The sequence below is a fragment of the Anser cygnoides genome, chromosome 6 (genome assembly GCF_040182565.1).
Source record: "Anser cygnoides isolate HZ-2024a breed goose chromosome 6, Taihu_goose_T2T_genome, whole genome shotgun sequence".
NCBI lineage: Eukaryota > Metazoa > Chordata > Aves > Anseriformes > Anatidae > Anser > Anser cygnoides.
In genome coordinates this window covers 29,432,972-29,455,466 of record NC_089878.1, presented here as the reverse complement: position 1 = coordinate 29,455,466, position 22,495 = coordinate 29,432,972, and positions in this window count along the sequence as shown.

The following is a 22,495-nucleotide window of genomic DNA, read 5'->3' as shown; positions in this document are numbered from 1 at the left end:
TCTTGATCTGGCAATATTCAATGTATATAGCAAAACATGGGTAAGAACCACACCTCCAATGGATCAATGGAAAACCTATTTATGTCAGTGGAATTAAAACATGTAGCAAAAACAAACATTGAAAAGCCTACAGTTGCCATGAGTAAATTACAGCCAAACTCAATGCATAGTATTAATTCAGGCTCCATTTTGCTATTCTTGTTCTCTTTTTTAGAAGACTCAGTGTGTGTGGAAGGAGGGGATTTAGCTGAAGAACCACATTTGGCAATTCAGCATTGAGATATCTGTGCTGGCACATGTGGATATATATATTTATTTGGCATGATGCAGTGAACTCAGAGAATTTCTACACAGCTTCCATCAATTAGCCAAAGTGGCTGTGAAATCTCTTCATCCCATTTTGCTTTTCACCTTCTCATTCATAAAAGAGCAATAACCTTTTGCGGGTTATTTCAGTACTCTGCTGTGACCACTCCACTGTTGCCAGCTACAACATAGTTTTATTATTTCTAAGTACAGAATAGTTTCTGTGAGCTCACTTGCATGCTTTCAGAACTGCAGGAGTAATAATAAAAAATAAAAAAGGTAATCTTTGCTGATTCTAAGCTGTTGTATAACCATGTCTTGCAAGAATGGTCATTTTCCTTGTATACAAATATTTTATTTATAATTATATACTATACGTGAAAGTTGTAGTTGACCTCCAAGTGTCTATCAACAAAGCCCAAACCAGACTGGAAATAGGCAGAAGACATTTAGGTACTATGTAAAAAAATATATATATATATAAATATTCCAGAGAGGTGAGTAAAAACTGACTTTTTAGTCAGGGAAACAGTATTTAGCTGTGTAGGTCCAGGGATGTCTTCTGAGTGACATATCCCCATCTGATTTAGGAGCCTAATTCCCAGAAAGGGAAGAGGATTTAGGACTCCTCATCCTTTCCACCATTTGCTTAGCCAGTAGAGGTGACTTCCCAGCCAGAAGGAATCAGGCTTTCATGCCGTGGCCACACCTCTCATGGTGCCCACCTCTCCCACTAGGACAGAGCCCTCAAATCACTCACCAACAGCTGGACAGCCACAGTTGGATCCCTGGGGATCCAATGGCCAAACACTGGAAATGGAAGTACCAACACAAGGCAGCCCAACAGGGAAACCTCTTGGTGAACAGAACCCTCTATTGGTAAAAAGGGATATCACTATTCTTTTCTTACAAGGATGCATTCATTCGTTATGACTAAGTGTTCAAGTTAACTAGACTGGTGATGGTTATTTAAAATTTAGTATAGAAATTAGCCCAATACACAATGAGAAAGAGGTGCAGCTAATGAAGGCAATGTTTAAACAGTCTTTTCTCTCTCATTGAACAAACCTGTTTGCCAAATAAAGTCTTATGAAAGATTAAATTAATAAAACCTTTCTCTATCTTGTATTTTGCAGGCAATTCCAAGTTGTATATTTGCATTTCTTTTTCATCTCTGTGGCTTTCTACACCTTTACAAATAAGGAATTGGCTTCCAGAATGATAATGCTGAACTAGTGTCCCAGGCATGATATGTCAGGATGTATATATTTACATTTATTATAGAACATATTAATTCATGGCAAAAAAAAAAAAAAAAAAAAAGAGGAAATATAATTAAATATAATTTGTGAAAGATCATATTAGGAAATACTAAGAACCTTTGAGCCTTCTGAAATATCAATATAAAAGATTTTCTGCCTAGAGATATAGAAAACAATTTGTAAAATAGTAGAACAATGGCATGTGCTTAAGTCTGCATTGAGTCATCCTCAAGTGTCATCAAATGAATGAAAATCCCCCCAAAAAAACAACACACAGATTGCATGAGTTAACTATGTTCAGATTATGATTTGCACTGGAAAGAGGATTATCCCTGCATCACTACTGTGGATGGTACAATCAAGACAGGAGTTGCTTTTCAACCAGCTGAAATGAAAACAGCTTAGACTGGATGCACTGGTTCACATAAGGTAGAGGTGAAATTAGAAAAAGGCTGATCCAAAAGATGGAAGCTTTAAGGGCTGTGAAACAAGAATTTTTCAGAATGGTGACTCCGAATAGTGTGTTTCCAGCATGTTGCATTACACTGTGATTCAAAATCCATTAGAGTCGCTGCTTTCATGGAACTACAATGTTGGGAGAAGTTTCTGATTGGAACTTGAAACACACATCTCAATCTCTTAAATAATTTGCCCTGATAAGGTACAAGTTCAAGAGTTTTACTGAATTAATGTCTTTCTTAGTTAAATACATACTTTGTGATATACACTTACACAATTAAAAGGTTGTCATTTCTCAGCTGAGCTGCAGAAGTGCACTATACATGAGCTCAAAATTTGCTACAACATAAAATCCAATAGCCTAGCTGAAAGTTTCTGTGGTTACTTTTTCTTGAATCACTTCCATAAGACATTTTGCAGCTATCAAAACATGCTCTTAGTTTCTCAACTGAGTTGATAAAAAACAACCAAACAAAAAATGTTTGTTTGACTATGTTGTGGTTACAGTAAATACCAAAAGTCCCAATTCCAGTTATGCAGGGACAGGTATGAGATTTGTATTAGGCCTCGCAGCACATTGGTTAAAAGGACTATTTCTTTCATTGTCTGCCTTCTTGGGACTCAAGCTGTCTCTTCACAGAAGTGAGACACTATACAATGTGATTTTTGTCATCTGAGAACTGCAAAGTACTAGTAAATATTTTACTATCCATTTTATGATTTTTTGTAAATGAACTGCATAAAGAAGCTAAAGAGATTATAGCATTTTCTGTATTTCTATTCCATCTTTACAACCCCCCAAACATTAGGTGAAAATCTGTAAGTTTATCCATAATGTGCAATGATACAGCACATAGATTCTAATAGATGGCATTATAGTGCATAGACCTCCCAAAGCAGAGGCTGATGAAAATGGATTTCACTGCATGTAGAGTTGGAAATGCACTTGTCAGCTAAGCATTTCAACAATATTAAGTTCATAATAAAAAACAAATTGTCATTATTATTCTTGGTGTAGTTCCATGTGATTGCTAAGGTATCTGGCTGCTGCTCTGATAGAAAAGACATAAATTTTAGAAATGATTTGTCCAGACCACGTGCTACATAGAAAAAAAAAAAACAAAAAACGGAGTGCTGTTCTACCAGCAGTTAATTTTAAACCTTTGTTCTTTAAAAAGAAAGAGAATTTTTTAACTCCATTGATAAATGCCCATTCATTATCAGGTGTACATAAAAAGATATTTTATGGCATTATTAATTAAACCCTTTTTTGTCCCATCACTTCTTGTATCTCTTTGCCCTCCCTAATTAGTCAATATCTGTGGTGTTGAATTGTTTTTGCCAGAGCAAGCAATCATTGATGTTACTAGAATAATTCCTGATATGATCTTTCTTGCTTGGATTTAGATTTCAGGTTGACTAAATCACCCTGTAGCTGTGAGGTGGCTGTTATTCTCAGTTCACCCCAGGGACAGCCACAGGCAAATTTGATAATCAAATATGGTGAAGCACTGTTTTCAAATAACTTCATCAATAGCAAGGATATCAGAGCTAAGAAGTGACCAAGAGAACGTTTTTGGGCTATCTGATTACACTGAAGAGGAATTTTCAAAAGAATTCAACAATAAAATGAGCGTGATAGAAAAGACAACACAGCAAAATGCTTGCTTTGCCAATAAACACACAAAATATTTATGACCAATCCAAGTTCTTGAGTTGAAATTAGCAAAGCAAGATTAGGCCACCATCAGACAACCTGACTACAATAGGCATTTAGAACATCCTAGGATTATAAAACTAATGAAATTTCAGACTGCTGGCAAGTCAAGTGAAGAATAGGAAAATTGCTTTTTATGAGATTGAGACATGGGACTGTCTGGACTGAATTTCAGTTTGCCATTTCATTCAGGCTGTTCTGGGGATGAGGGTGCTGTCTACACCACTCAGATACTGGTAGTTCTCTAATGACTTCTCACAGATCTGCCTTCAGGTTTGGAGACCCAAGTAACAAGGCCCAAAATGCACCGAAGAAAAAAATGTCAGAACAACTTAAGTAACTGCATTGTTCCTCTCCTTCCTTCAAAGTCCTTGCAAGTCTTAGTGGAGCTACTAGAAAAGCTTGAGTATCTCAGAGCTGGCTTTACAGTGCACTAGGCTACTTAATCTAGGACAAGAATATATATATATATATGTCTTAATTTTTTTTTTCTTTAAGTTCCTGTATTCTGAACTGAGACAGTGTTGCAGCAGTAAAGCCACAGTAGCTGGGGCAGACACATAGGATCAAACAACCATTTTCATCACAAAGCCATGGAATGAACAGGTTGGATGAAGGTGACCTCAGGAGGTCTCTAGTCCAGCCTCCTGCTCAAAGGGGCATCAGCTATGAGAGCAGACCAGGTTGTTCAAGGTTTTTATTGACCTGGTTACAAATTAGCTTGATAACACCTGTGGCAACTGTGGTGGTTTTACTCGGGTGGGCGACTGAGCTCCACCACAACCGCTCTCTCACTCCCCCTCCTCAAAGAGGAACAGGGAGAAAATGCGATGAAAAGGGCTCGAGGGTTGAGATAAGGACAAGGAGATCACACAGTAATTATAGTGACGGGCAAAACAGACTCAGCACAGGGAGATAGTAAGATTTATTGCCTATTACTAACAAGCTAGAGAAGTGAGAAACAAAGGAAAGAAACCAAAAGCACCTTCCCCCCCATCCACCCTCTTCCACCTCCTCCCCCCAAGCAGCGCAGGGGAACGGGGGAATGGGGGTTATGGTCAGTCTGTAGCACTTCTTTTTTGCCGCTCCTTCTCGGTCACTCTCATCCCCTGTGCTGTGGGGTCCCTCCCACGGGATGCAGTCCTTGCTGAACTGATCCAGCGTGGGCTGCCCACAGGCAGCAGCTCTTCAAGAACTGCTCCAGATATGGGTCCATACCACGGGGTCCATCCCTCAGGAGCAAACTGCTCCAACCTGGGTCCCCCACGGGCAACAGCTCCTGCCAGGTCACCTGCTCCTGTGTGGTCTCCTCTCCACGGGCTACAGGTCCGGCCTGGAATCTGTTCCCGCAGGGGTCTTCCACAGGCCGCAGCCTCCATCGGTGCAGGTCCACCTGCTCCACTATGGTCTCCTCCACAGGCTGCAGCGTGGAACCCTGCTCCACCGTGGTACTCCATGGGCTGCAGGGGGACAGCCTGCTTCACCATGGTCCTCACCACAGGCCGCAGGGGACTTCTGCTCCAGCGCCTGGAGCACCTCTCCCCCTCCTTCTTCACTGACCTTGGTGCCTGCAAGGCTGTTCCTCACTCCTCTCACTCTCCCAGCTGCTGCGTGTGGTGCAGCATTTTTTTTTTTTTTTTTTTCTCCTCTGTCCTAAATATGCTCTCACAGAGGTGCAGACAACATCACTTATTGGCCCAGCTCTGGTCAGCAGTGGGGCCCTTACCTAACATGGGGCAGCTTCTAGATCCTTCTCACAGAAGCCACCCCTATGGCCCCCTGCTACCAAAACCTTGCCACGTAAACCCACTACAGCAACCACTGCAGATATGCAGGAAGACACTGAGTTTATGTGAGAAAACTCTCACCTTTGTCAGGAGAAAAGGGAGAGTGAGAATTCTTACAGAATCACAGTTAAGCTCTGAGATGAAAGGCAGTTTACAATTGGTGCTAGTTGCTGGTTTGGTTTTTTGTTTTTGATTCACTTTAGGCATTGATAGGCCCAAGCTACAGGCAGCTATCTCTGCAACAAAAAGTTAAGACTCACTAAAGCACCAGCTTTCTCTGACTATCCAAAAATGAATAAGAGTTCAAAAAAAGTATTTTAGCAAGACATGAAATGTAACAGTGTAGGTGGATGGTGAATTGGTTTTGGCAGTAGGACTGGATGCATGCTTAAGTAACAGGATACATGTGTTCTTACCCTGCTCTGCTAGTTGACACCTTTTAGCTAAGTATGTCTGCAACACAAAGATGAATGCAGAGCCCCTGAAGAACAGGTAAGAAAGAAGGAGAGGTTCCCTGAAAGCAGACAAGGAAAGTGAAATACAGTCTTTAGACTGAGAGACATGTAAATGGGATATTTCAAAGAAAGCAGGAGTGAGTTACCCCAGTGAAAAATATAGTTGATAGACAAGGATCTGTTATACAGCTCAGCTTGCAAACATCGGCCTGTGATTTATTAGGAAGACTCAATTTATAGCTGTAAGCCTTGAGTCACAGTAGCTTTCAAAGTTTTCAGCTTCACAAACACAGTAGATTATGCTTGTTTTTCTCTGGCCACATCTGTGACCCTGATCAGTGCCTGAAATGGAAGCAGCATTAGAAAAATACTCACTGCTATAAAATCACATAGAGGTGATAAGAGTCTTTCTTAACACAAAGCAGATATGATGAGTGCTTTTGAATAAGCTATCCTGCTGGGCTGATTGTATTGATTGGGAAAAGAGAGATAATCATGTACTGATTTGACTTTTTTTAATCAGATATGCTCCTGAATTTCATAAGCAAGAAAATCTAGTGGATAAATTTATTACATTTGTATAAATTTATGTACTGAAGCAGTTGTATCTAGTATTTTTACCCTTCCTGCCTCGAATTTTTCTGCAGTGTGACAACACTTGCAAAATTCCTTCCTAAAGGTGGCTGCATTTCAGGAGTTAGACACCATTTATGTGATCAATTGATCTTGCCTGCACAGTGTGATACAAATGCATCAGGTTTTATTGCTATCTTTATTTATTATTGCATTATGCAGTATAGTAGAAGCAGCAAAGTTTATTGTATTCTTTCATACACATGGTAGAGCCCAGAGAACACAGGATTTATCTAGCATAAGAACTTGTTAAGGATCCCTGAAGTACAAACCAGTGACTAACAGACACAAGAAACTGTTACAAAAAGCTTTTTCACAGGACCATCAAAATAATTAACCCATGCTCTTGTCAGTGATTTCCATCTCCTTTCGTCCTCTCAACTGGCATCCCTTTGGGATTTGGTTCTCTCTGCCAGCATGACCCACTGAATGGTTCAGAATAGTTAAGAGAGCCCCAGCAAGCAGAGATAGGAGTGCTAAAAGTGACAGTCAATGTCCCTGTCAGATGATCTTGCAAAGCTGATGGTCACATAGGTTGTAACGGACAGCTTCTTCTTTGACCTCCCTCAGCTGTTCAGAGAAAGACCTCAGGATTTTTCCAGAGTAAGCTTTAAACCTACAGAACTATATACCCAGTTTCAAGGACAGCAGCTGGAGATACCTGTGTTTAGAGTATACCCACCCACTCAGACACTTACAAAGCTCTCATTCCTGCAGTGTACTTGTTACTGCTGAACAAAAGCCAAAGCGTTACCCTGTTTTTTGAATTATTTGTTCAGATCCATGTAACACATTTATTAAACCTATAATAGTCTCTCTGCGAGGTCCCCCAAGCAAAGGCATGTCTGTGAAGCAGATTCACAACTATTAAAACACTAAGGAATGCAAGTATATCTTATACTTACTCTTCATATGGAGAATAGTAATGTCTGAAAGAGTTACAGAGGCTGGATTTGTAACAAAATGTGTCAGAGCCGGATGGTAACTGATGTGTAGTAGTTACTGTGGAAATAACCTTACATACAGAAGACTGCACTGAAGAAGTGTCACTTGCTTTGGCAGACTCCACGGTCACAGCAAATTATACAGAAAGACAGGAATATCTGCTCTGCCCCAACCCACATCTTATCAATCCTTATTGAGTCCAAGTCTCATATGATATCTACCAGGGTAAATCTAGATTTGCTCTGTATTAATCTGGTAAAATAAAACCGATGTATCAAAAAGTGCTGTCCAAAGAGTGTGCTATGCAACAGAAACACAGCATGGCTGATACCTATGTGACAAACAAAAGACTACTTGCTGATCAGAGTCATAGTCAAGTATTTTAGTCCTCTGTTTAGGCTGGCTAGGCAAACTGCTTGATTAAAAGAATCCTTTTCCAAAGCGTAAAGCTGTATGGCAGAGCTCATAGCAAATATTATGAGTTTTTATTTTATGGATAATAACAGGGGATTTTCTAGCACTTAAATAATTCTGATTGCATCAGAAGCAATTTTTCCCCTGATTAATTCTCCAATAAACAGTATTGTGCCCTAGCTTCACATGCTAGGAAAGCTTCTTTTTGGTGTTAGCACTAAAGCTCTTCCTCACAAGCCTCATCCTTTGTGTTTCCCACCCTTTATCCTTTACCACATCAGGATGCTCTTTCCCACTCTTCCTTCCTTGACACAACCTGTTTTCTCCCAGAAATCAGAGGAGACTGCTATAGAAAGAAGCAGGCTAGATTGCCAGAGTGGTTGCTTCATTAGAGAGCTCTCTCATTAATGAGCCATTTACGCGTTCTCTCTGCTGCTACATTACCTTGTGGTGATGTGTTTTGTTTTGTTAGCTTTTGTTTTGTTTTGTTTTTGAAAGAAGCAAAGAGTCTCCAAGAAGTGTTTCCTGCTTTCTTAAAACTTGTCCTAGTTCTTAACTCCTTCTCTAGCACTCCTGGAGTCAACCTGATACTGTGAGAATGCCTCAGTGCTCTGCACCCTGAGACACAAATGTAAAAAATTTAGCCAGGACACAGATCTGGTCATGGACTTCTCCTGAACTTGCTTTCTATAGATGAAGCTCAGGCACTGAGATTTCATTTTTCCCAGGCAATCAGGATGTATTTCCACTTCAGCTGAATGAAGTGCATGCTCTGTAACAGCAACACAGTCTGATTTTTTTAAAAAGCTGGACAGTCACAAATCTGGCGTATAAATGCTTTTTTTTTTTTTTTTTCCCCCTGTGTTCTACTTTTAGCTTGCAAGGGAGATGTGCCAGCATATCCATAAGGAAGATAGAGTGGTATAGAGTGGTTATTCTCTTTCCACCACTACTTTGCCAGCCAAAGTAGAAGTTTCTAGGCCATCAGCACAGCGACAATCCCATTCTATGTACTTTGTTCACAGTATCACCCATGAGAGTTATTTGGGATGTATTAGCTTTTATCGTAAGATTCAGTATAGTAATAACAAGTGCAAAATATCCTTGACTGATTTTTTTTTCCCATTTTTAGTTTTCTGCAATTGAAAACCACAGCATTTTCCATTCCTGTCTGCTCTGTAGCCAATTAATATTTTAAAAGTACATGAAACAGCCACAGTGACAGCCATTTGCAATGGAAATGGACATTTAAATGAAAATGTCATCTGCCTCCTTCTCTGCTCAGAGGCCCATTCCCCTTCTCTCTTGCTTTTTAGCCTGGTGCCCACTGCCAGGCCTCTACCATCTACTTCAAGGCATGTGATGATAAAAACAGCCTAAATTTTCCTTTTTAACTTTTGGACCAGTTATTTCCCTGTGGAGGACCTTCTTCCTAGGAGTCCTATGGATATCTCACATTCCTTGTAGAGAGGCTGAAAGCTGCCAAAAGCTATTTCCCAGAGAGTTTGAGCTCCTCTTCTCTCCAGCTGGATGGTGGCTTTTATCTTTAATCCATCAGCCCATTAAGGTGTACCAGGGCTATACCTTAAGTCCTTCTTCCCTCACAGGATTTAGGAGCCCACCTCACCACACTTTGCATGAGGTAAAAGAGACAGAGTGTCCTGATGCAGTTTGCACCACTAGTTAATCTGTTCTCTCCATGACTGACTCCTCTCAGGGTTGTGATGTCTTGGAAACAGGAGCAATAATGTAAGTCAATGTGACTGGAAGCTATGTGATTAAAAGGTTTAATGTTGTGTTTTAAGCCTATATTTTATGCTTATTTCTTTAGTGGTTGTACATGTCATTTAAACCAAAAGTAGATGATTTTGCTTATAGCAGTTTGGTAAACGTGTCTAACAAAATCTAGCATCAAAGATTAAGGTGCAGAGAAGCTATGTATACATCAGACATGACAACTAAGGAATAAAAACCCTTGTAGTTCTTACTGGATAAGATTGAATTAGGCACTAAACCAATAGGACTCCTATGATTTGCACAATGAAAAATAAGAAAATGTTTACACCTAGTGCAGTTATGTAAAGTATTCACATTCATTGCTCACAAAGACAAAGTCTCTGGACAGCTGGCCGGACAGTTCTGTGCCTCACTGAATTCTGTAATTTGTACAGTAGCCCCAAAAGCAAAGGCTTACCTGTTAGAAACACAATGCACTTGCCAGTGTCCAGCTGTGAAGGGACACAGCAGCTGGGAAACACCAAGTGCTGGTGAACAGCTCTGTAGCTGGTGTTCTCAAAACCAACATGACTGACTGCAGCTGTATCCACAGAGGTAGACATTGCTCTTCCAAATAAGTGACATTTCGCATCACCAGAAGTACTTTGCAGCCATGTAGCACTTTTGGTTATGGAAATAAAAAAATAAATATTGGACAGATTCAGAATGTTCTGGCAGTGACCAAAGAAGGACGTGTACCCTCATGGTTAGGACACAGAGGACAAGAGAGAATGGTCTCAAGTTGCACCAGGGGAGGTTCAGGTTGGAAATTAGGAGAAATTTCTTCTCAGAAAGAGTAGTAGGCATTGGCATGGGTTGCCCAGGGAGGTGGTGGAGTCACTATCCCTGGAGGTGTTTAAGAATAGGTTGGATGTGATGCTTAGGGACTTGGTTTAGTGGATAATATTGGTGGTAGGGGGACGATTGGATCAGATGATCTTGGAGGTCTTTTCCAACCTTAATGATTCTGTGATTCGATGATTCTATGGTTAAGACAATAGCCTCAAAAGAGTTGAGACTTTTCCCTCTGAATGAATTAGAGTGAAAGTGGTGCTTTGAATCACTTGTGCAAGGATTTAACATGTATTCTCCCATTTCCATGCATTCAATATCTCAGCCTCTCCCAAGCCTACACGTCTTACTGAAGTTAAGAGCTCAGAATTTAATCTGAAAAAAACAGGCATTTGGAAACAATTCCAGATTATTATTATTATTATTATTTTCATTTGCTTTGAGCTATCAAAGAAATTTTGAAGTTGCAAATGTTGTTTGGACTGATCAGCACCCAGCATTTCATTAATAGCTCTAGTGATGAAAAGTGCAGCCTAAGCAATACTCATATCAATAGATGGCAATTTTTACACATCCTGAGTATCTGGAACAATACAATTGGTTGGATTTAGAAGGAAAAATAAAATTATCCTCGTATATCTATTCATAGTTCCTACTACAGGGGTTATGCCATCCCAGCTTACTACATTCTCCCCTCTGTTGTACATTTTCCAAAAGTTGTAAAACTCTAGTCTTTTGTCTCTCTTTGGGGAGGTACAGTTGTAGGACTTGAAACACATGATCTGTCTGTGGCAGATGTTCAAAAGATTGAATGTAGTACAACTTTTAAGAATCATACCAGAAACTTATGAAGCCAGTAGAGGTCTGAATGGTATGTACTTTGTATTCGGTACAGCTCACCACCAGCTTTAGGCACATTCAAATACAGATCCTTTCAAAGACAGCCTCTACCAGAGAAGGAATTGTGACATACAACAACAAAAAGTCTAAAGGTCATTGCCTTTAAGTCTACCAATCACATTACCTGTTTCAGATATTTTTGTTCAAATCACTGCTCTGAATATAAATGTCTCTTCTAACTGGCTGAGAGGATGTGGAAAAGCTTTCTGGTTTGTTTAGAAGGTGAGCTTACTGAAAAACTATGATTTTATACAGATTTCAAGACCTGGCTTGACTGTCCACAATCTTTTCAAGAATTTCCCCCAATAAAGTTTTTGTGTGCTATGACCTGTAGAGTTAAGTGGTACATTTGCAAGTGTATTATAAATACTTATCTTAGACATTGCTGTGGTAGAAGACAAATGCACTAATACCACAGAATGTTTTACAGAGATAAGCTTTCCTTCTCTCTTCCATGTCTGCCACTTCCACTCCAGAAGTAAAATTTAACTGAAGCACAAAATTATCAAAATGAGAGTTAAAAAGCTAAAGCTGGTTTAGATGTTTTAAATTCTTCCATATATAAGAATATATACATATATTTGTACTTTGTACTATATACATATATGCATATCTCCATTTGTTCTCCATGGAGAAGAGAAAAACCTCAGGAAAGCACCCAAGAAATTTGTAGTGGAATAAGCATCACTTCTGTGTTTTGGTATCATTTTTTTTTTTTTTTTTTTTAAAGTCAATGACATTTGGTTCATGTCCCTTCAGAATTAAGCATATCACCTTTCAGAAAACAGAAACAGAAGAAACAGAAACAGAAAAGAAGAAAAGGAAATTTCTCTTTTTCTTTCTTTTTTTTTCTGCCTCTAGAAGTTAAATATCAGTTTTGTTTTTACCACAGCATTAATACACTTACTTGATGACCAAAATATGTTTTAGCTCCTCTGATGAAAGTTCACTTACTGTTGTAAATCTATGGATTAGCACAGTTTTCTCATCAGCTGATTCAAAGCTGGTATCTTTGATTACAAAAAAAGGTTTTGGAACAGGCTGCAGGTTTGGTGTTAGTAGGTACAGAATATGTTTGGTTTCTTTTTCCCCAACATTCAGGAGACACCTGCTGTCACCTTCTGCCATCTCTCAGATGCCACTGCAAGATACAGAGTTGCTGACAACTGCTTAATTCAGCACAGTGTTCAAATTGCTCCAGTTCATCCTAGAGATCAAATACAACCTGAGGAGCTCTATGTTTACCCTTGTGGCCTGCACTCAGGAGCTGAGTAGCACTGCAACTGACATGTAAGAGCAGAGCTATCAGAAAACTTTCATCTTCATTACAGATTTTTAGCTATATGCCATCAGATTGCCACATATAAATCTGGAAAACAGACTCAACATCACTCTACATTTCCAGAAATAATTACTACTTGTGTTATTTAGAAAGAAGCAAGATCCCACAGATCTCCAAGCAGTCACTGCACGAAAAAACCTCCTGTGAAACACTTTGTCAGCCAGCACTGAATGCATTTTTTCTATGTATTTTAAAAATACAAATCTAAACCCTCTTCCCAGAAGCATGTTAGCCAAAAGAAACTTGTTACTCAAACAGAAAATTAGCCAAAAAATAATAATAATAAAAACTTTTTTCTTTTAAACACCACAAGTATTTACTAGTTGTGTTATACAAAGTGCTGATCAGACAGCAGTGCAAAGGTACACGCTGCTGCATTCTAACAAAACTACTTCTAAAGGATACAGGGAAGGGACACTCACAATGCAGATGCCAACAAAGGAAATTTAAGAAGGTTTTATTAGCTATTTAAACTGCAGCATCACCATTCTCAGACCTAAAATAGGATTTCAGGGGAGTGTGAAAATGGTTTATTTCTTGAGTGAGGTCCTAGTCAGCTGAACATAAGGGGTTTCTTTATTCCTTTTCTGAGAGGCACAGCGGGAACCGTTTAAAGGCATGGTGTTACCTTGACTACAGTAATCTACATTACAGCCTTTTGTTTCAAGGCCATGGCCTACAGCAGGGTAGAGCAGTGTCAGCATAAGCTACTGCTTACATCCTGACAGACATTCTTCTACATTGTTTGGGAGGAGGATTCAGAAAGATCATTGTCTGACCAGGATGAGATCACCCAGGGCAAGCAATTTATACCCAAGAGTTTTGAAATTTGGGAACGAGTCAGACTCAAGTTATGAATACACAGAAAGGGCAATTCATGGAAAATATCAATGCACAGTTACTGGAGAACTTAGTAACTAAGTGGCTAGCTTGTGTCTAGCTATTGAGATACTTATTCTTTTTGCTTGTACCAGTTCTCTGTCTTGCTAACTCAACTCAAGTCTGAAATTACTAAAAATAAAAGGGCTTGTGAACATGAACCTGGTCTACTGTCCTTGCATCTGGGATGGGAATTGGGTCATTACCATGCTTAGTCATTGGAAAAAGTAGGCTCTTTAAAATCTGTTGATTTGACTGATCCTTCACCTCCACAGCTTTCATCTTCTCTATTCCTACAATCATTGATCACCTGCTCTTTGATTCTTGTCTTTCAGTTCTCTCTCTTCATTTCAAGCTGTCTCTGTATCTGCTTGAAGAGTTCATATAAGGTTGTCCATGAATTCCACCCTGACACCCATAAAGCATGGTCTTGCTTAAAAAAGGAAATAACTTTTATGGGAGAGGGAAAGGTGGGAAAAACTTAAAAAAAAAAAAAAAAAAAAAAAAAAAAAGCAAAGACCACAAGGAAAAAGTTTACAGTTACCCATATTCCTCCAGCTGGAGATCATACATACTAATAACCTATTCATATGGAATATTGCTATTTATAAATATGAAGAGTTATTTTAACACAGCCTTCATTAATTTCTAAACATATATCACTACTGTCTAATACCTTGTAAAGAGAAAGGTATTTTGAAATTCAGGAAAAAAAAACTTCTCAATTCCCAGGTAAGCTGTTTTCTGAACAAGCTTTAAGCCTGACAGCTGGCTCCCATGAGAGTCATGTTCTCAGCGTGATTTATGCTGCTGAAAACTGGCAAGTGGCCTTGTAAATGGGTGTCATGCTTTAACAGGCTCATACACCCAGATAATTCTGGCTGTGGCAATCTCAAAGAAATAACTCCACCATGCAGAGACTTAAGGCTTTGTAGATGGGTACAGCCTGTCTTGAATGCTGGTATAACCCTAAGTATGTCCTAGGACTTGAGTTAGTGGAGTTTGCTGGCATTGCTGTAGGTGTGCTAATGAGATACTAGCAAAGAATTCCCATGTGTCAGGGGTCCCATTTACAGCTGGATGTCTCACAGAAAGAACATTACAGCCCATAGGCAGAAATGTGCCAAGTCAAGGCAGGTGAGGGAATCTTGCAGCAAAACTGAGCTCTTGGAGACTAGCCAATGTAGGGAAAAAATATCTATGAAGTAGTTCTTTGAACACCCAGGAGATGAGGGTGGATGGTTACTTGGACTTATTTCAGTGAGGCTGAAAAAAAGCCACAGCTTAGATGATTTTTTCCCCCATTTTTCTGATGATATGGCTGTTTAAGTGCAGGTAACATGAAGGGTAGAAAATCTAATTTTCTTGGACTCCAGACAAGAGGCCCTAAAGGCAAATTGGTTTGGAAAACTTAATATTTTTAGAATCACCAAACAGAGCAGATGTAAATTAATATTTACTGAAAAAAAAAAAAAAAACCTCTCAGAAAAATGAAAAATTCACTTTAAAGGGACAATTTCAAAATCAATATTTAGACCTCCAGCTACTAATATTCTTCCCTTCCCCTCAAATGTCTTACATGTTAAAAAAAAATAAAAAAAATCTGTTTCAGCAACTGGTTCCTATCCAGCATGTATTAATGCAACTCAGCTAAGAGCACTGTCCTGAGGAGATTAATATTAAGTGGAGGAAAAATAGCTACAGGTACTTAGCTCACTGAAACTGGCGACGCTCTTAGAACAACTGGAATATTCCTACTTTCAGCCATGGAGTTACTCTCACCAGTAAAATGCCTCTTAAGAGGTTATACAAGCTTATTCTCCAGCCAGTTACTCCAAGGGAATGTAATTTAACCAAGCAGAAAAAGGTGAAAGCCTACCTGCAGCACTGGAAACTCAGTTTAATCATTTTGAAATGATTCTGTTTGAATGAATCTGAACTCTCACCAAGGAGAGAAGGGGAGGAATAAATTGTTTGACAGACTATAGAGTTACAAGAGGAGCTGTAAGTCTGTAGGCTGCCAGTAGCCAGGTTGGATTTTTCCCCATATTTAAGCTTTTAAAATGTTCCTGTCAGTCACCCATGAAGAAATTAAAAGCAAAATCAGAAACTAAAATTATTTGGCATCTTATTACTTAAACTAACATGTTCACAGATATTGGTAAACGGGAAGCTTTGTCAAAAAGTCTGAAAAATTAGTAGAATTTTATAAATTTTTCAAACTTCTGATATTTTTGTGCTATAGAAAGTAAATAAGATTAGAATGTTTATTTAATTTCCTCAGATTTATTAACTTTTTATAAATGCTTCAAGAAGGCTGCTGCTTCCACTTCCCTATTTATTGCTGATATTAACCAGAAAGTATATTGTTTGTATTAAAGGAGCATGATGTTGATTTAATTTTTTTTCTCTTTCTGTATAATGAATGTCAGACTATCATGTGAACAAGAATGTCTTTTTTTTTTTTTGACATAAAACCATATAAAAAGTTTTGTACATGTATGCTAAACAGGTACTCCTCCATCTATTACCATAGCTGTCATACTTAACATGTAAAACAACAACTTTTCTGCAACTTTAAATAAACAAGATCGTGGCCATGTTGCATTAAAAATTGCACAGTCAGCTCCCAGCTTTTCACAAGTATGTTTTCTCCAAAGAACAGCTTTATTTAGAAATATTTGATTGTCAAGTAATCATTATTTACTTGTTGTTTGCCTCCGTACGCAAGCACTGTAAAAGACAGGCCTATTGTTTATTGAGTTACCGCTAAATCTACAAGTGCACTCCTTCCTTCTTCATACACAATGTCAAGCCAAGTGTTCTTTTATAGCTATGACATAGTTTCAACTTAAATTACTTTTTCATAGTTAGCCAGAACAGGAAAGTTCATATTTCTCTACAAAAAGATCAGAATTATTTTGCTATCTTCCCCCCCTGATTTTCTGAAAAGAAATTGCTTTCTTTGTTTGGAAAAGGGTGTATAGCCCAGGGAGCTGTTTGAATTCTGTAGCTATTTTAAACAATGAAAGTTATGGTGTGTCTAATCCTTTCTGCCTGAGACCATATTTCAGACATCAACAATGCAGCTGATTCCTTCTTGCAAAGTTTATTGTTACTAAATTTTCATTGATTTAAAAAAGTCAAAAAGTTATCATTAACTGAGGATCCCTAAGCTTTGCCAGAAATTGCATGTGATTTATAATTAACCAGCTCTCCGAGAGGGACCTTAAACCCTGCAGTAAAACGCCATGAAAGGAAATTTATCACTCATCAAGGATTAGTCTTCCCTCAAGACATATGAAGGGGGGAACAGGGGCAATTAGGGAATGAGAATTACTGTGTTGCTTACCAAAGAGCGTTATTCTGGGGATTTTTGAATTGGACACCAGGGAGCAGCTGAAATTTACATGTTCTTCTGGACCTCAAGAGAGCCTGTTAAAATTGCACTGTAGTTCAAAAATGGCTGAGGGGGGACAAAAAATAAACTTGAGCTTTATGGAATGGAAACCCTAGTGACTTCTAGCGGTTGTTTAATGATAAACTTCAACTTGGTAGAATTACCAAATTTAAAAAAAAAAAAAAAAAATCTGTGATCATTATAGGGCACACCTAATGGTGTATTACTCATACCAAATGGAAATCTGAAGTTGCACAGAGCCCATTATGCTTCTTGTCAGATGGTACTCAATTATCAGTATGACTCATGAGACCCTGCAATGTAAAAATCTCACACCAGATAACAATCACGGGGCTCAGAGAGAAGATACTCTCCTTTGCCAAAGCAGGGCACATTAGAAAAACCTTACTGACAAGGTGAAGCTGTCTGCCAAGCTGTGAAGACTTGCACTGACATATTTCTTCTTTTAAGCCTAAAGAAACACTTAAAATACAAAAATCCCATAGGGACATAGTCAAACCCAGTGCACGTATCACATTTGAATCTAAGCGGATTGTAATTCAGCAATACCCTGGGAACTTAGTAAGTGGAATCTGAATGAACTTCAAGTTGGTGTTTGCTGGGGTATCACTGACAGACATGCTCATTTATCACTCAGTTAGGACTCATTCATCCCTCATATAATTAGCACTCTGCTTATAAGGTCCTATTATTCAGCAAAGGCCTCTGATTACAGTCAAATTGAACATTCCCAGCAACTTTTACAGCTTATAGGAAAATCACTCTACTGAAACCAGTACTAATGCACTTAAATGACTTGAGAAGGTATGGATACCTCCCAAGTGATGTTGCCTTGATATACTTTCACAGAAAAAGGCTGGTGGCTCCATCTGTGAACGTACTTCAGCATAACTAACACTTCCAACTCCAGAATCATAGCCCTTGATCCCTGATTTCAGCTACCACTTTTCCCTGTAGTCACCTATACACCACACAGAGCTCAACTTCAGATCTACTGCATATCTGGAGTTCTGCCGCTGAGCTGCCTCACCCTCACAGAGTACAAACTGGATGTCTAGGTCTCCTCAGGAACAGGAAACACATGGCTCCCCTGCCAAATTCTCTCCATCTGGTAAATATACCCAGAACACATGTTGAACTCTGCACAAACTTGTCAGATAAGCTAGCAATGGTACCTTCCCCATTTCATTGGCTTCTCCTAAATTTGTTCGCTTATTCAGAATAAGAACTGCATGAAAATAAGAGTAAGATCTAATCAATTCCTTCCCTAACAAGGATTCAAATTCACATCTTCCCTGCCAGAAAAGCAGGTTAATTACCAAGCAACAGGCAATGCTGGAGCATAATGGTGACATTTCTCCTGAAAAAAAAAAAAAAAAAGGCCTCAGAAGCCAGAAGTATTCATACAGTAATAACCTGGAGGTTGTGGCATCGAATGTGCTTTGCAGAGACACAGTATCCAGCTCTCAAAAGCTGAGAAATCTACATTCTAATCTCTGATCGTGTTTGGTAACAGAGCGACCAGCTAAGATTTACTTTCTTTCCCTCTACTGCAGGCTTAAGCTTCTATACAATACCAGAAAAACATACATGCAAAGTCCGAGGTCAAATGACAATTTCATAAGTCACAAGTTGTAGTACAGTCTGCAATATCAAAGGCACTTCAAATAACCCTATTTCTTCCCCAAATTGTTTGGAACTTTATTTTTCTTCACCACTCTCCTTAGGTACATACATTAACAACACAGTGCCTTGTGCGCAACTCCCCTTCCCAAGAGAAACAAAGTTGTATCATGTTTTTCATCCCTCATTATTATCTGTTCTCATTAACTCCACCTTTATTGTACAGTTTATTTCCAAAACATAAACATCCAGAAGCTGACTGTCTCCATTTGGAGGCAGAGAGAGCTAGGGTCGCAGCAGACCATTTTAAAGCAAAATGGTTTCATCTTCCTCACTCTGTACCACGGCAGTGCATCCATCTACAAAAGGGAAGCCCTTAAAAAGGCGACAAGCTGTAAGAAGCAGTAGCAATAGACAGAGGTAAACTTCAAATACAGCTCATGCACCTATTTGAAAAATTTTAAATTGCTTCCTACAGCTCATTTGGAAGAAGCAATATGACATGTCTAGACATAACCCTCCACCAACTAGTTTGGCCAGGAGCTTCAGAGCTGTAACAGGGTTCTCAGCAGACCAAGGTGGCAGAGGAGAAGAGATGCAAGTGATACACAAGGCGGCGCAGAAGCTGTTAATAACTTTATGCTAAGTAAGGGATAGAAGGAAAACAGGAGAGAAAACCAAAACAAAGTAGTTCACAAACAAGAATTTTGTCACTTATGAAAATAAGTAGCTGGAGAAAGTTAAGAAACATTCTGTGCTAGACCAACTGTTACAGAAAACCTATACCTACGATAAAGTACAAGGCTTTGCTGTCTATAGAGAAGATATATTAAGTCAAATAACATTTCAATCCAGTAGGAATCTCATTCATCCTACCAAAACAAAACAAAACAAACAAAAAAAAACAAACTGCCTTCATATATGCTTCTCCTTTATGTAACCAGTAGCTAGTTTGGCGAATCAGCTAATTTTTACACCTTAACATTTTCATCTTTTCCACGTGAAAATCATTGTAACTCTGTTTCCCCAATTAGAATCCTTCTCTAATCCCTCTCTTTACCATGAGGGGGAGAGGGAGAGAGAGAAAGCGCGTGGAGAAGGGACTGGAGTTAACCCTTCAGAGCCAGGGCTGCAGAGAAAATCCTATTTTTGTTCTAACTTATGTTCATTTTATAGCCAAAGATCTTTCCAGGCCTGAGTATCTTTTCTCCTTCTTAAAAATATCCTTTCCATTGTCTCTGTTCTTCATAGCATAAGCCTTTCTCTAAATCTCCTAACAACCTTAGCTGCCCATAGCAGACCCTCTTCTCTCATCTATCTATTCCTCTCTTGAATCCTGCTGCTTCCAGATCAGATATTTGCTCAAGCATCGATGCTTCATTACATCACTTTTCTTCAAAAAGTCATTTCCATGAGGAGGAAGGAGCAGCCCAGGACTTCTAGATCTAAGGTTGATATTATTTTGATTTGTACAGAAGTCTCGTTCACAGAGTATTCATTTCCCTTCTTTGTGCCATAGCTTCCCTGTACAAGGAGGGTCCCTATCTGCCATCAAAGAAATAATATTCAAATAAGTCCTAATTTCATTTAATAACATTCTTTAAAACATCATATAAACATGTACAAAATTGTGTGTTTTCAGAGAAGTGGAAAAACTGAAACAATAGTCAGTAAGTGGACATCCCAGCAAAGAAATTCAACAGCAGAGAACAGAACCACATCAATTTCCTTGGGGTCCTAAACTTATATTTTACTCCCAAAACCATCCTTTCTCCAAAGCAGGATGTGAAGAGTGAACTTGTTTAATCTCCTGGTGACTTTATCATATCCTTCTAGAAATAAAAATTATCACCAGTTTGAACCAAATTTGCAGTCCCATGAATTCAAGTCCATTCAAAGCTTAAAGAGCAACAGGAATATAATACAAGTACGTCATCTACATTTATATAATGACATAGGGAGAGCCAAGAAATGCTTCTCTTCCTGCTCAGCTAAATCTTCATGGTATTTAATTGATGCACAAAACTCAAGTCTTTTTGATATAATGGTGCCAAATTATTTTTGGCTCATCAAGTTTCATACCTCTTGGCTGGATAACTGCCTTAAGAGCTGACCTTCTGTTGGTTATCAAATTTAAAGACTTATCTTATCTTACATATCCATGAAGCAGATGGAGATAAAAGTTAGGTTTATTTTTTAAAGGTAAAGATAGTAAAAAATATACATACTTTGCTGAGTACAGGGGGTTACTTTTGCAAGTGTATCAGCTTGCTTCATTTATTATTACTATTATTATTTTACTGTTCCTGCAAGTCCCCCACGTCACTCAGGCTGTCTGGAAAGTACCTACTCACTCTAATGCTTCCTCAAAAGCACTTCTGAGAAAGAATCTTACAAATTACAGTACATTTCCCTGTCCATGCCAACTAGGTTCTGCAAAGTCAGCACTTGATGAAGAATTTGATTTTAAACAAATGCTGTGTACTGGAAGCACATACACAGATGCAGGCTATACAGCCACCTATGCCATACATCTCAAAGCAGAAATCTAGCACCTAGAGGGCAGGCAAGTGAGCATTTCTCACAAAGGGCACCTTTAGAAGTACAAGCTTTTCCAGGAATATGGTGTGCCCAGCACTTGGCAGATGCACCCAGTCACTCTCTTTTATTGCTTAAGATCCCATTTGCATATAAACCACCTGAAGTAAATGAACATACCTGGAAGCCACAGGGCAACATGATAATGATGCACATTTTATTCTCACTTACTTTGACAGTCCAACTCCAGAATTAAGCAGCAATATGCCAGCTGTATATTTTGCTGTTCTTCACCTGAATGTATAAAAGCTCTTTGCCTTCACCAGGCACAACATTCTCATAGAGCTTTCATGCATATTCAAATTTATATTTTGGGGAGGGGGAGTGACTTAAAAAATAAGTGCAGCTTGAGTGCATATTGTCATTTGGGTTAATTTCCTGAGTAAACTTGTCATGAGATTTTCAATGCTGGTTGCACAAGAGACTTGGATAAATGGCATAAGGAAAATTAAGCGTTTGTCTGAGTACCAGGTGCAGCTTCCCTTCCCTGCTTCTCTCCTTTTCTCACACAGAATCCCATTGGGGTCAAATTAGATGAGGGTCAGATGAGCAGATAATCTTAGGTTTAAGAGATTCACCTGAGACTCAGGAAACCTGTATTTTTAATCCAATAAGTGTTATTAACCTTTTCTGTAACTTGATCTATTGCTTCATTTCATCTTCTCTAGTCACCCTCTGCCTGTCTCATCTGATGAGCCTTTGCTGTTCAGTTTGCCTGTGGTAGTGTCCTGAAGGACACTTTGCTTTTCCCCAGCAAAGGCTTGCTTGTGCTGCTGTGATCTTATTTATTCTACGCTCAGTCTTTTATTCACAGTGCTTCTGCACCTTATGATTCTTGGGATGATGCATATTAGAAGTCTTTCTCAGCTGACTTTCAGAGAATTTGCCTGTCCTGTGCTAGGAACGCTAGAAAGGGCTTTAGGGGCCAGCAACAATGCTGTGACAAACCTGCCTCCATCCTCACTGCAGAGTGACATAGCTAACATACCTAGTTTGCTGCAGTCATCTGTAGATGACTCAAAGCTAAGGTAGGATTAGTAAGCAGAACTGTACCTCCCAGCTAGCAATTAGTGGATTTTGAAGGCTTTTGTAGAAATGATCTCACAGTGACTTTTGAGGAATAATATATTATAAAAACACCAGGAAAAAAACCAATGATATAGACTTGATTTGAGTGGAAGAAACT